The sequence below is a fragment of the Gossypium raimondii genome, chromosome 6, assembly GCF_025698545.1.
Source record: "Gossypium raimondii isolate GPD5lz chromosome 6, ASM2569854v1, whole genome shotgun sequence".
Taxonomy (NCBI): domain Eukaryota; kingdom Viridiplantae; phylum Streptophyta; class Magnoliopsida; order Malvales; family Malvaceae; genus Gossypium; species Gossypium raimondii.
The window spans coordinates 29569062-29581667 of NC_068570.1; the positions used below are offsets into that span (position 1 = coordinate 29569062).

The window sequence follows — 12606 nt, forward strand, 5'->3', positions numbered from 1 at the left end:
TACCGTTTCCCAGACCTTGCAGAATTCTTGCTCCATCTCCACTCTAGATAATTTTAAAGGGAGTATTGGTGTTGGTTCTTCTCTATCTCCTCAGTCTAGTGTTGATAGGTGAGTTCTGGGACACCCTTTGTCTGGTTCGGTTTGCTCTTTTCTATCGATTGCTCTTTTGTTTCTTTTTCCTGTCTTGCCCCTTTCTAGGTTTCGGATCCCCTTTTAGATTTGCTCTTACTTGTGCTTCAAGTTGCACTCTACCCTGTCAACCATTTGGTAGGTAACTAAGTGGTTGTTTTTCGTTGTTTGGGATGCGGTTTGAATGAATGTATGTACATTATAGGGTTACATGGTTAAGTGAAATGCGATCTAAGGGTTGGAAGTAAAGGGCTTTGTGGCTTTTGTGCTAGGTAGAGTTCAATAGTTGATTCGTGTTTCTCCAAAGAGCTGAGCATGCGGTTCGGTTCGGTTGTTTTCAGTAAGGGTCTTCGAGTACTGATTTTGTCATTAGCATCATTTGACTTTGTTTGATTAGCGAATTTTGTAGTTAATGTAATGACGTTTGGTTGAATCTAGGTTGGTGTACGTGGAGATTTTCTCTTTTCTGTTGAATTTAGGTGTTTAATCACCCCACTGCAATCATAGATCAGTGAAAAGCCGAAAAGCCATAAACATGGCATTTGTGACCACATGGGCGTGCGATCACTCGAGTGGTAAGCCTACTTGCGATTCGTGGGAAATGATCGAAATACCCTCGAAGGGTAGAATGACCAAAATACCCCCGATGGGTAAAATGACTGAAATACCCCCGAAGGGTAAAACAACTGAAATACCCTTGAAGGGTAAAATGACCAAAATACCCCTGAAGGGTAAAATGACCGAAATACCCTTAAAGGGTAAAATGACCAAAATACCCTCGAAGGGTAAAATGACAGAAATACCTCGAAGGGTAAAATGACCGAAATACCCTTGAAGGGTAAAATGAGTGAAATACCTCGAAGGGTAAAATGGCTGAAATACCCTTGAAGGGTAAAATGAGTGAAATACCTCGAAGGGTAAAATGACTGAAATACCCTCGATGGGTAAATTGACCGAAATACCCTCGAAGGGTGAAATGACTGTTATACCCCTAGAAGTTGAAATATGTGTCTGACCGATTTGATTTATGATATATATACATACTGCATACACATTGATTTATGACATGACATATTGCATGGGGTTGGGATTCTGATATAAGGGAAGTATCTCGATCTTGGTGGCCTTGCCACATATGTCGCTTCTTGGTAGCTTTGTTTGCGTTCATATCGCAACTTTGTTTGCGCTTTTATTCAGCGACTTTCTTTGTGATATTGATATGTTGGTTGGGTGGGTCGATTTTATCCCCACATGGCGTGTTTGTGGTACGGAGTGGTGTGTTGGTTGGATTAGGATGGGTTACATCACTGCATTATTCTATTTACTGTATTGGGCTAAGGCCCACATTGTCACTGTATTGGGCTAAGGCCCACACTGTTACTGTAATGGGCTAAGGCCCACTCAATACTGATACTGTATAGGGCTCAGGCCCAGACTGATTCTGTATGTTGCATAGTGATTGCCTAGAAGGGGATTACACACTTAGTTACGAAAACTCACTCTCTCTTTTTAACTGTGCAGGTAATCCTCAGCCATAGACGATTTGGGGCTGCGAGGGACTTGGAGGTGGCCACACAACTACTGCTGATGTTTACATTTGCCTTTCTTTTAATTTTATTAATTTGTTAGGTTTTGATTTGGTAATGAGGCCTTTAAGTTGGTTTTAAATTTTTAATTGGGCTTTGGTTATTTATTTAACACTGCTAGTTTAGGAGAAGACAAAATATTAAATTAATTTATGCTTTCAAAAACACGAGTTTTAACAATAGAATTTAAAGAGCTTCTGCGGTTTTTAGATCAACCTATTAAAACAATATCAAACAGCAAGACAAATGTTTTGACTGAATGAAATGTTAATTAATAGCAAGAAGTTTATTATGAACTTAAAAATAATTTTTTACCAATGAGACCTAGTTTTCAAAGACACTTTGATGTGGCACGCCAGATTCGACCATCATGTCTAGGCCGGGTTTGGGGAATTACATCATCATACTTTCATTGGTAGTACAACCTAACCTGTTCGAGAATTTACCAAAATTTGCAAAGAAATAAATTTGATATCCATTATTTCCTTATATGCTTTTGGAAGATTATTTTTCTTGTTTTATGTAGAAGTCTTTCCGTTTTTGGACATTATATCAGTTATTCCAATTGAGCTTCTAATTTTACCGAATAACGGTATCGGTTTTTGGTACTTTTAAAACATATAGTTGACTTAAATGTACCATAATATCATGAATTTTTGTTTCATTTTATGGCATATTCGATATAATATATATACGATCAATAACACAACATTTATAATGCATTCAAGAAACATATTTAACTACCTAATTTAGGACTAGATTTATTTACTAACACGATATTCAATTGTTGATCGTCAAATTTGATCACCTAATTTAATTAGTTTTAGCATTTAATTTCTAGGGTTTTTATTTGCCTATCTATATATATATGAATTTCATGCAAGAAGAATTTCATTCCAAACCATCTGAAAGGCTAGTAAAGCTTTCATTTGTAACTTTTTTGCTTGTTTCTTTTTTCTTTTGATCTTTTTTGCAACGGCAAGCTTAGACAAGAAAACTAGAAGGAAGCAAAAAATTGAGATTATGATCATTGAAAATGCAGATGATAGGCTTATCGCATTTTCAAAAGGACGCACAGGAATTTATAAAAAATCTCTGAGCTCTCCACTCTATATGGTAGGGAGATTTTATTTATTATTTTCTCACCGGTTGGTAAACCTTATTCGTTTGGCCATCCTTCTGTTGAATTCTGTCGCTAAACACTTTTCAAATGCAAGCCAACATCTTGAGGAAACCACTGATGCTCTTGTTGAATCTTGCTTGTACAAGATTTTAGTGACGTCCAAGACCTACTAGATGTAATAAAAGAAAGACAAAAGGAGATTGCTTTGGCCCAACGGTCACATGGAACAAAAAGTCGTCATTGGTGGAAAGCTCCCATTGATCACCTTAACTTGAGGGAGCTCTACGAACAAGACAAACGCTTTGCAAAGTTTAACAACTTGATCTCTATCACAAGGGACAAGAAGATTGCAACTATTTCCTCAATGCAGGCTCCGATGGATGAGGATGTCCCTTCTGCCTTTCGCCCTAGATATGGCTCTAATCTGCAATAGTTTTGTACTTTAATGTCCATGATGTTAAATGTTATTTTATTGTTTTATCTTTTATGTTTGTTAGGCATGTCAATATTGGGAGTCCTCAAGGCATACACGGACATGTTAGTGTAGATGGCCAACATATGGTCTATGGGCTCTATTGTACCATTCATATGAAATAGAAATTTGTCATTAGTGGAAAGCTCCCATTGATCAGCTTAACGTGAGGGAGCTCTACGAACAAGATGAATTCTTCACAGAGTTTAATAACTTGATCTCTATCACGAGGGACAAAAAGATTGCAACTATTTTGTCAAATGGGCAATAAATTGATTATGAGAACAAATTGACACACATTATCTTTCCTCGGGGATTAGGATTTTTGCACATGGAAATCCTAAACTAGGTAACCCTATTCAGAGTGAAATTGTTTAATTTTAGGTGCTCAACATTCAGTCAACAACTTGATATTACTGCAATTTGCAATAATAGTAAGAGTTGAATTCTTAAAGCCGAGAACAATTTTATTTTCTTAATTTATTCTTATCTATATAACTCTCATGCAGACAATGCAATATTTCATTTATCGTAAAATAAAACTGATAAGTTATAAAATTAACATATTTTAATATCATTCTTAATGCATTTTTGGATGATTAATTATGCAAATTAGTGAATTTCATGCTCCTAATCCTTTAAATTCATGTTCTATACTTAAAAGAGCAATTGAGAGTGAAAAATGAGTCAAAATCAGACAAAAAGAGTTGCTTCCAGGATCCACACGGGCTGGTCACACGCCTATGTGCCAACCTGTGTAAATTTTGCACCCTACTTCTCAATACACGAAAAAACCCAATTTTTAGGCTTTCTAAACATTTTAAATACTATAAATACCAGTTAGACAGAATAGAGAAGGGGGCAATCAGAGTAGATTAAAGAAAACACTCGAAGAATACTATCGGAATCAACTCGGAAGCGGATTTCTATTAAGATTGAAGACCTCCTTTTAATTTCTTTCAAAGCTTTATTGAGTTTCTTTATGTCTTGTGCTTTTTCTGACTTTGAGATGTTCTTATTAACGATTATGAACTAAATTTCTTAGATGCCTAGGGAGGATGAAACCTATGATGAATCCTCTTATTTAATTTATGTTTTTACATGATAAATACTTGATTCTTGTTCTCAATTATGTTTTCTTATTTCTTGTTTTAATATTTTTTGGATATTAATTCATGTTTAATGTGCTTATTTCAGTAGAGCAAAAGTTCCTATTTAAGAGTAGATCTAGAGTGGAGTCGTATGCAATCCTAGAAATAGGATAACATTAATCTACTGGATTAGAGTCAAATCTAATAGGTGAATCCATAGATCGAGTTAATGCGACAATAGGGATTTTTATTAGAAAGAGTTTTCAATTAATCAACCTAGAGTCAATTGTTCGTACTCTCGAAAGAGATATTAACATAATTTAGGGATTTTTACGGATCAAGACACAAGTGAACAAATCATTTAATTCAAATTCATAATAAAAGGTGAAGTCTAGATGGATCCTTTCTTGGGTATTGCCTATCTCATTGGTTTATATTCGATTATTTCCTCAATTCATTCTTTGTTGCATTCTTAGATAAATTAGTTTAGTAATTTTAGAATAAAACACATCACCCCAATTTGTCGACTAGATAATAAGAAGACGATAATGACTAGTACTTTTAGTCCACGTGGATACGATGTTCCCTACTCTCCATAGCTATACTATTGTTTGATAGGTGCACTTGCCTTTGTCGTATTTATAGTTAGTTTAGTGACTGTCAAGTTTTTGGTGTTGTTACCGGGGATTTATTTTTATTAATTTAGCCATTTATTTTATTTTTGTTTTGAGTTTAATTTTTACATTCTAATTTTACTTTTGTTTGCTTCTAGCAGGTTCCTTTATTACTGAGGAGATGGGTGATACTCAGAATAATCAGCTACCTCCCGTAATTGCTACAAATCTGTAGATCCTGTTATTGTTCCTCGTACTATGTACGATTATGCTAAGCCCACTTTAACTAGGGCTAAATCGAGTATTTTTAAGACCCACTATTGTTGCAAATAATTTTGAACAAACACCGAACACTATTTAAATGATTCAATAATTTGTTCAGTTCAATGGTTTGCAAGACGAAGATCCATATACTCATTTTGCTAGATTTTTGGAAATATGCGATACTTTCAAAATTAATGGTGTCACTGATGATGCCATTTTCCTACGGTTGTTCCCTTTCTCATTGAGGAACAAAGCTAAGCAGTGGTTGTACTCTTTACCATGAGGTTCCATCACTACATGGAATCAAATGATCGAGAACTTTCTACTGAAGTACTTCCCACCGGCTAAGACAGCCAAGTTGAGGAATGACATCTCTTCCTTTGTGCAAATTGATTTAGAGACGTTATATGATGCATGAGAGAGGAATAAAAATTTATTGATAAGGTACCCTCACCATGGGTTACCTCTATGGCTACAAGTTCAAACTTTTAACAATGGTTTGAATCCCACAACTAGGCAACTAATCAATGTAATAGCCGGTGGAACTCTAAATAATAAAACACTTGAAGCGCTCATGAATTTATTGAAGAGATGTCATTGAATAATCATCAGTGGCAAATCATGAGGACAAAACCGATAAAAGTAGCTGGTGTCTTTAGTTTAGATGCAATCACCATGTTACTGAACCAAGTAGAAATATTAAACAAGAAATTTGATGATTTATATCTTTTTATGTAGGTAAATCTAGTGATATAATGCGATGCAAATGGAGGTGGAATAAACAATCCAGAAGATATACCCTTCAATCTTGGCACGGAGAAGGAGCATATCAATTATATAGGTAATAATTCTAGAACTCAAAATAACCCTTATAGTAATAACTATAATGCAGGTTGGAGAAACCACCCAAACTTTTCATGGGGTGGTCAAGAAAACCAAATATCTCAATTCCTTCCGGGCTTACAACAATCTTATCAGCCAGAGAAGAAGCCAAACCTTGAAGAGATGTTGGAAAATTTATTTTGGCGTCGGATATTCATTTACAAAACATCGAGACAACTTTGAAAAATTAGCAAGCATCAATTCTTCAGCTTGAAAATCAGGTTGAACAACTTGCTAAATTGGTTTTAGAAAGGAAATAAGGTAGTTCACCTAGTAATACCGAACCTAAACCAAAAGAGCATGTGAAAGTAGTTACATTGAGGAATGGGAAATTGTTGGCTGAACCTGAAAAGAAGTTGCAACAGGAAACTGATAAGGCAAATGATAAGAGAGTAAAACATGAAGGAATTCAGACACCAATAGTTAAAGAATAGAAACCACAATATCCAGCAAAGTTGATGAAAGACCGCATGGATGACCAATTTAGTAAATTTCTTCGACTTTTTAAACAATTACATATCAACTTACCTTTTGTTGAAGCTATTTCACAGATGCCCATATATGCAAAATTCTTAAAAGAGCTATTAACAAACAAAAGGAAGTTTGAAGAACCATCCACTATGGAACTCAACGAGGAATGCTTAGCTATTCTACAAAATAAACTACCAACTAAGCTAAAGGATCTAGGAAGTTTTACTATTCCTTGTTTTATTGGTAGTTTAAATATTGAGAAAGCATTAGCTGATTTGGGTGCTAGCATTAATTTGATGCCTTATAAAATGTTCAAGAAACTTGGTCTTGTGGAACCAAAACCTACTAGGATGAGTACTCAATTAGTCGATAGATCTGTTAAATATCCTAGGGGTATTATTGAAGATGTACTTGTAAAGGTAGATAAGTACATTCCCTATTGATTTTGTTATGCTTGACATGGATGAGGGTAGTGAGGTGCCTTTAATTTTAGGCCGCCCCTTTTTAGCCACTGCTAGGGTTGTGATTGATGTGGGTGATGGTAAACTTGTGGTTAAGGTAGGTGATGAAGAGATCACTTTTAAAATCTATGATGCCATACGATTCTCTACAGAACAAGATGATCCCTGTTATTTTATTAACTCTATTGATCATGTTATTCAAGATTCATTTAAAAAGATTGTTCATAAAGACATGTTGGAACTGTGTCTTGTTCAAGGAGAGGAGGTAAATGATGATAATGTTGTGATAAGTGAGACAAAAATTGATTTAGATTCTAATGAGTCTTCACAGAGATAAAAAAATTATAAGGACATTGAGGTAAACAAGGAATTAAAATTAAAACTCTCTATTGAAGAACCTTCCAAGCAATTACCAAATCACCTAGAATATGAATTTCTTAGAGACAATTCTACATTACAAGTGATTATTGCTTCAGGTTTAAAGCCAAATGAGAAAGATGAGTTATTACAAGTGCTGAAGAAACATAAAAGAGCTATAGCTTGGGAGATTTCTAACATCAGAGGGATCAATACTTCTTTTTGCACCCATAAAGTTTTAATGGAAGACGAGTACAAACCATGTTTGCAAGCTCAAAGAAGGTTAATTCTAACATGAATGAAGTTGTTAAGGCTGAGGTAATTAAACTTCTAGATTCTAGAGTTATTTGTCCTAAATCTGATAGTACTTTGGTGAGTCCTGTGCAGGTTGTTCCTAAGAAATGAGGCATAATTGTTGTGGCCAACGAGAAAAATGAGTTGGTTCCAACAAGAACAGTCACGGGATGGAGAGTTTGTATTGATTATAGCAAGTTGAATGAAGTCACAAGAAAAGATCATTTTCCTCTACCATTTACAGATCAAATGTTGGAGAGATTATCTGGTCACATGTATTATTGCTTCCAAGATGGAATTTCTGGCTACTTCCAAATCTTGATAGCTCCCAAGGACCAAGAAAATAAATGAGAATCACCTGACCATATGGTACGTTTGCTTATCGAAGAATGCCTTTCGGATCGTGTAATGCTCCTGCTACTTTTCACCGTTGCATGTTAGCAATATTTGTAACGCCCTAAAAATTTAAGTATTTAATTTCTTTGCATAATATGACACAAATTGCTTGTTTGCTTTAATGGCTAAGTGATTTGGGTGTGTATGGGAGTGTTGGGTTCAAGTCTTGGCTTTTGCAGAATTTTTAGTTTTGCTTTTAAATGAATCTGGACACTAGCATATAGGCTTTATAAATAATAGTGCTTGTTGTATGGCACAAAAATAGCTTGTGGTCTAGTGGCAAAGTGGCGTGTTGTGTAACAGTGAGGTTTGAGGTTCAAGTCTTGGGTTGCGCAATGAAATATTTATTTTGCTGCTTGAGTTGTGTAGGTAGTGGAGTTGGACTGAAACACAACTAAGGGGAGTTTGAATAGAATTTGAATGGAGTTGTTGGGGGAGTTGAGGAGAAATTGGTGGAATAATTCAATGAGGGATAAGGGGAGAGATTTTAGAAGAAAATCAAGGGAACTGAGGGGAGAGGAGAAGTGTGACGAATGTGGACTTTGATACTCAAGAAATTCGGCCAGAGGGGATACTACTCATTTTGGTATACTTTTCATTTCAATTTTGTGTAGTGTTTCCCTCCTTTTGATTTTTGGTGAAGAATTTTCGCTAAGTTTTCAATTATCTCTTGGGTTTGTTCGATTACTTTTCTGCTCTTTCCTTTTATTCTTTTGGTTTTGGCCAAATAGTATTTTGGTTCCCTCCTCTGCCGAATTCTCCTTTCTTTCTTTCAGTTATCAGTTTTTGATTCTCCATTCCTTTTCCTTTCTTCTTCTCTTTCTAAATCTGTGCTCTCTTGGCCGAATATCTTCTTTGCCTTTCAATTGGTTTACCATTTCCAGGCTATTTCTCCTTCTACCTCCTAGCTGAATATCATAATTTCATTGTATCATTCTCTGCGCCAATCTTTTCTTCGCTGTTTCTTCCTGCTCCAGTGCTGCAAGTGTTTCTGACTATCGGTCAAGTGTTTATACTACTCACTTTTTTATTAAACCTGTTCCCTTCTATTCTACTTCTTCAAATTGAATACTCTCCTTTTTATCCTTTGATTACCTACTGTTGATTCTTTCCTCATAATTTGTTACTCATTGCGCTTTAGGGTTTTCTTCGAGGAGTGGTGGATTGTAAGTGGTTTGAAGTAGTCCAACCCTTGTTCTCTACGTTCAGTCAAGGTAATATGCTACCTCACTTTTGGGGTTTAGGCCGTATACTAATTATGTTCTTATAGGATATCGTTCGCGATTTGAGGCCACTTATATGGCCTAACTCAGTTAATGAGATCGTTGTTTGTGGTACAGATAACCGATAAAAGCATGTGACCGCTTTTGGTTGGCGGTCTTGGAATATTTAAGTTGCCCTTATTGAAGCAAGGTAAGGATGCTGTTTTTGGATTAAGTGTCAATAAGAGGGTGTTTTACCCTAACGATTAAAGGACTGATATTGGGTCATTATTGAATCTAGGTTGGTGTACGTGGAGATTTGGGCTCTTCTCGTAAACAGGTGTGTAAACACCCCATTGTAATGGTAGAACGACAAAAAGCTGAAAAGCCAGAAATATGATGTTTGAGAGCACACAGACGTTCAATCGCTCGTGTGGTAAGCCAAATCCGTGAATTATGGCTTGAGCCGTAATGGTCCATGTTAGGCCGAGATGGGCATTGTGGGCTAATGGGCTCGTGGACCACACACGGATGAAACCCTTAATTTGTGGAAAATACTGGACTGGGCTATGTAGATCTCATAGCTGTGGCAAACTCTGGGCTGAACGGGCCGCACGAGCGTGTGGGCCCACTTGGGCCAAGTAATGGGCATTGGGCCCATTTACACTGTTATGACCATTTAGGTTTCTTGAGTCACTTGAGGTGACAGTGAACTTCTCGAGAGGTCGATATATGCATCGAGACCCCAAAATAGGTAAATTTACCAAAATACTCCTAAAGGGCAAATGTCTATTTTACCCCTAATAGGTAGGAATGACCATTATACCCCTAGAGGTGGGTTGACTGATGTGTTCATGTTTCGTATATGACTGTTACTGAGTATTACATTCTGCATACACGTATGATTTAGGACATGACATACTGCATGGGGTTGGGATACCGTTATGGAGGAAGTATATTGTACTGGTGGCTTTGCCACATATCTCGTTATCGGCGACTTTGTTGCGATCTTGATCTTGGCGACTTCACGCGATACTATTATTGGCGACTTCACGCGATATTGGTGTGTTGGCTGGGTGGGTCAATTTTATCCCCACATGGTGTGTTGGTGGTACGGAGTGGTGTGTTGGCTGGATTGGGATGGGTTTCATTATTGCACTGTACTATTACTGTATTGGGCTAAGGAAAAACACTATTATTGTATTGGACTAAGGCCCACACTATTATTGTATTTGGCTAAGGTCCACACTATACTGTTACTGAATAGGGGTCAGGCCTAGACTGTTTCTGCATGTTGTATACTGACTGGCTGATAAGGGATTACACACTGAGTTTTTGTAAACTCACCATTTCCTTTTAACTGTACAGGTAATCCTCAGCGATAGGCGATTTGGTACTGCGAGAGGCTCGGAGGTGGCCACACAACTGTAGCTGTTTTACACTTACTTTTATTTTAAGTTTACTTTTTTGTTGGGTTTTGTTTATGTAATAAGGCCATTTATGTTTTTTTTAAATTTTTAACTAGGCTTTTGCTTACTTATTTGAAACTGCTAGTTTAGGAGGAGACGAATTCTCAAAATGAATACTATTTTAAAAGATACGAAATATAAACATTAGAGTTTTCAAAAACTTTCGTGATTTTAGATCAACCTCTTTTTAACAATAGCAGATAACAAGGCAAACTTTTTGACTAAATGATTTGTTAAATAATAATAAAGGGGTTTTTAAACCTAGAAGTGAATTTTTACCAACAAGTCTTATTTTCGAAAGACACTTTGACGTGGCACACTAGATTCGACCATAACATCTAGACTGAGTTTGGGGTGTTACATTTAGTGGTATCAGAGCTTAGTTGCAAAACTCAGCTATAGAACGGGTTTTGAAAATATTTGGAATTTCCAGAAAGCTGTTCTTGAAGTGTTTTGGAAGGTTTACAAGTGTCGCAAACTAAGTCTCCAACACCGAATCCGTAAGTTTCCTTTTATAACGTAGACTTCTTGAACTGAAATACACTGAGAGACTACTATAGATAGTAGGACTGTACTGAAACTCTTTATTGAGCGTAAACTGAAACTGTAGGGAGACATTGATTTGCGAAAACAAAACTCTGATTACTACTTTTCATAAGACATTTGTTAATAATTACTAAAATTTCAAACTAATGTATAAAACTTCGTAAACAGATAATACATTATTTGATATGAGCACTAGAGGCACTCGTTGAAGGGGTACACGAGGTCGCGATAGAGGCCGAGGAAGTGCTAAGGCTGGGTCTTCGGCATCAGGCCACATGCCTAATGTTGAGGCTAAAGAGGCACCAGCTTCACTGGTGACTGAGACGGGATCATACGATCGAGCGGCTGAGGATGATGCACTATCCCAAGCTATGCTCCGTATTCAGGAAAGGGTCGCAGGGACTAGTACTGGTGCAATGGGTCGTGGGTCAATTTCAGAATAACTCTGGTCGAATGGACCGAAAATATTTAGGGGTATATCTGGAGTAGCCCCTAATGTGGCTGAATACTGGTTGGAAGCCACAGAGAGAATAATGGACGACCTTGACTGCACCTCTGAGCAAAAACTAAAAGGTGCAGTATCTTTACTGCGAGACGAAGCCTATCAGTGGTGGCTTACCGTGACAGAGGGTACTCAGGCTGACTGGTTAATGTGGGATTTCTTTTAGGTGGCATTCCAAGGAAAGTATGTGGGCGCAAGTTATGTGGACGCGTGAAGAAGGGAATTTCTAAGCTTGACCCAGGAGAATAAAACTGTGGCAGAATATTAGGCAGAGTTCCTACGACTGAGTCACTATGCTCGTAGGGTAGTGGCAACTAAATATGAATGTTGTGTGCGATTCGAGGATGGCCTCTGAGATGAGTTATGAGTCTTGATAGCTCCGCTTTGTTACCCTAGTAGAAAAGGTAAAAATCACCGAGGACGTGAATCGCTCTGAGCGCCAGAATCGTGAGAAGGATAGGGGCAGGTATTGGAGGGATTCAAAGCTCTCGAGTTTTTCTAGAAGGTCTAAAAAGAATGCCAGGTTTGATGGGCCAGTCCGAGTTGGGGTTCCTATTGTAAGACCACAGCCTTGTGCTGATTGTAGGAGATGTCACTTGGGTGAGTGCTGGAAGAAGGTTGGGGCATGTTTCAGATGTGGGTTTATGGAGCATCAAGTTAAGAATTGTCCTCAGAGGCCTATTCAGATCCAAGCTATAGGTCAGGGTTATGTTCAGCCAGAGAGAGGTGGTCATCAACCACTGAGAG

At 37.2% G+C, this 12606-nt stretch overlaps 1 non-coding gene across 1 annotated transcript; it reads right to left on the bottom strand.

Annotated features, from left to right (window-relative positions):
• Nucleotides 1-5634: 5634 nt before the first annotated feature.
• Nucleotides 5635-5741, bottom strand: LOC128042177 (small nucleolar RNA R71). Its single transcript, XR_008197383.1, has one exon. It is a non-coding gene; the product is annotated as a small nucleolar RNA R71 (small nucleolar RNA).
• Nucleotides 5742-12606: the final 6865 nt, after the last annotated feature.